Raw genomic sequence first — 3,270 nt, forward strand, 5'->3', positions numbered from 1 at the left:
ATATAGACCTTTTTTATTAAAATATATTACTTAAAATATATTACTTTGCTTAACTAGACAGACATTAAAAACAAAAATTGATTATCTAGTTACCATAAATTGACTTTGGTATATTACCAAGCAAATCTAAATTTATTTCACTTTTCTATTGCCTGGAAGGCAGACGATAAAAAAAAAGAAAAAAAAAAGACTAATTCATAGATGCAACAAGACAGGTTTTTTTAACATAGAACTATCGGTATCAAAATGTATCGGTTTAGCTGAATTGTTTCAGGACAGAAATTGAACCACAACATTTAATGTTGCAACAAGATTAAAATTATGATTTGTGTTGGACAGTATTTCTCAAACAAAAACCCAATCAGACAATCAGATATGTGTAGGCAAGATGCACGAATGCTTTGTAGAAAATGTTTGTACATCTCAAAGAAAGTCAGTATTTACAATATAAAACAAAAATCTTCATATCTCCCTTCTGAGTGTTAAACTTCATTGTTCAAATAGTTTTGCTGTGGATACTCAGCATTATCCCTAAAAACTAAGGTTACTGGGAATATCTACTATTTCAATTAGAGGCAATGTCAATCGTGTGACGTAAACAACTCAAATGATTAGACACAGGCTATTAAAATGATTAAGACCTGTAATTTTTTTCTCCTGAGAGGGTACAATAGATTACTTGATTAAGAAGTGCTTTAATTCATTTCATCCCTACAAGTCATTTTTGAAGGTATAGCAAAGGTAAAGTCATTTTCGAACATAAAAAAGTGCAACCCTAATAAATCCTTTTTTTCTCTTTGAAGAAAATGATGTAAGGGGCTAATGCTCTTAATTTTATAAATATTCTTAATATATAAATTATTGCCATTCATTATAAACCTGTTCTTACATTCTTCTCTCAAGTAAAAACCCACCGATGTAAGAGTGCTAGCCTGCTAACGTATTTGAAAAAACTCCCTTCTATCCCATAAATAACTTTTAACAGTACCATATAAACCTAGTAACAAGGCAGGTTAATATATTAGGTTTACATATTCACAGTAATTCTGCAAAGTAACTGGTATTTCAGTTGTGTGGTTCTTCATTTGAGTCCAAAAGTCTCAAACCAACCGACAAATAGTTTTGCAGGATAAGCGAAGACTAATCCAGCAGGGCGTTGGGGGATGGTCATGATTTTTAACATCTATAAAAATAGTATTATATTGATTTCCATATCTAAAATTGTAAAAAAAAAATATATATATTAAAGAAAAGAAACATGCCTTAAATATTGCCACTATTCAATATTGAGTTGAGTCTAAAGCAAGGTGCTCAAAGGAGAGGAAGTATTACTCATTGCACATTTAACATACCTCATATTCTACTATGCTAGTTTGTGCTGTAAAGAAAAATGGGGCGAATTCACTAAAGGAGTGCCACTTTTGTGCGCAGCATTTCAATGCAATCCAGTTTAAAGGTGCTGTATGTAATTTTTTACTCTACTAAAGCATAAAAATACCATAATATGTTTGCAGATATTTAGGAAACATGTCGGAATGTCTGTTTTTGTTTTGGTCTGTGCGATACCGCAAGTTGCCAGTTTACCCAAATAGTATTTCGACACCCCAGGTTGCCAGTTGGCGGAAAACACAGCATATTGCAGCCATGAAAGCCAGCAAACAAACTGGGTCAAAGATCGCAGATTATACCCGACCTAAAATGCCTCAGCATCCACCTATCGAGAGCAGATTAAAACGCGGATAAATCAACTCACCCACTTTGTTTAAGTCTCCTCGGCTTTCATTGTCAATTGCGCTCGCTCCTGTTGTATGTCCTCAAGCTGGCAACCCGCGTAAGAGTTGAGCTTGAGGAGGAGGGGGCGGGGGAAACGACTCTCTCCAATATTTTGAATTTGGACTGCAGTACCCATTTCGACCACTAGCTGTCAATATTACATACTGCACCTTTAACCAGGCGCTTAAAGTGCTGAAACTGCAAATGATAGACAAAAGTATGATAACCTGGCACATATCCAGACATGCAGTGTAGAGGTCTTCACAGGTCCACTTGGATCCAAAAATTCGAAGTCTGACGCGAGTCCAAAACTTTGACGAGTGCCTCGGACACGGGTCGGGTTCGCTGTTAGTGGCCTCGGGTCTCAGCTAATTTAAAAATAAATGTGCTTTTTCCAAATAGACCTGAGAAGACCCAAATTCTTTTGAACTATGTCGGGCATTTAACAAAATTGTATAATTTAAAACAATTCAATGACAACGTCATTATCTCACGTTTTTTAAGTCCTCTCTGAATCCGCGCTTCAATGTGCAATGCACGGTTTAGACTCCGGTTTATACGGTTAGATATACGGTTTAGGGTGCGTTGTCATGTTGTCAAATACTTGTCATGTTTGGTACGATTAAAACGAACCCTGGTGCGATTGCTCGGTTAGTGCGGTTCATTTGAACATGTGAACGCTGCCATTCGAACCCTGGTGCGCACACAAACAAGCGGACCGAGACCGCTAAAAAGATGGGTCTCGGTCCGCTTCCAAACGAACTCTGGTGCTGTTCGATTGATATATGAACGCAACACGGACCAAAGACATGTAAACGAAGCAAAAACAGGACGTGCTGTCACAAGATGCCGCTACAAGTCAGCTGATTTGACGACGCGGAAAGATCAGTGTATCCAAAATGAGTAGAGGGCAAACGTGGAGCAACGAAGAGGTAAAGTGCCTCATCAATATATGCAGATCTTTGTTTCTGCATACAACGGAGGAAATCCTGGTGCTGTTTTGAATGTTTTGAACATTTTATGAGCTCTTCGTGAGTTCTCAGCTGGTAAAAATAAAACCATATGTACACGCATAAAATGATTGCGTTTAATCCAGCACACAGCATTGTTTTGAATGTTCGGTAAGCAAGCTCCGTCGCGAAATATACGCCATAAAAGCCGACCAATCAGGTTGTGACCGTATCTCTATGCCTTTGGTTCGGTAACTTTAGGTTCGCAGTTAAAAATGCCAGTGTGAACGCTAAGCGGACCAGGACTATATGCTTTGTTTTTGTTTTTTGGTCCGGACCAAACGAACCGAACTACAAGTGTGAACGCACCATTAGTTGCTTTTGACATTTCAGCACTTGTGATAAGTGCATTTTTGAGAAACGCACGTAGAAAAGGAACAAACGTTTGTAACCTCGCACACAGAAATCCATCTTATAGCCATGAGATCCATCAGGAAAAGCCATTTGCTTCATTACACTGTGTGTTTATGCAGGGCTTTTCTTTTTT

The sequence above is a fragment of the Gobio gobio genome, assembly GCF_949357685.1.
Source record: "Gobio gobio genome assembly, chromosome: 13".
NCBI classification, from domain to species: domain Eukaryota; kingdom Metazoa; phylum Chordata; class Actinopteri; order Cypriniformes; family Gobionidae; genus Gobio; species Gobio gobio.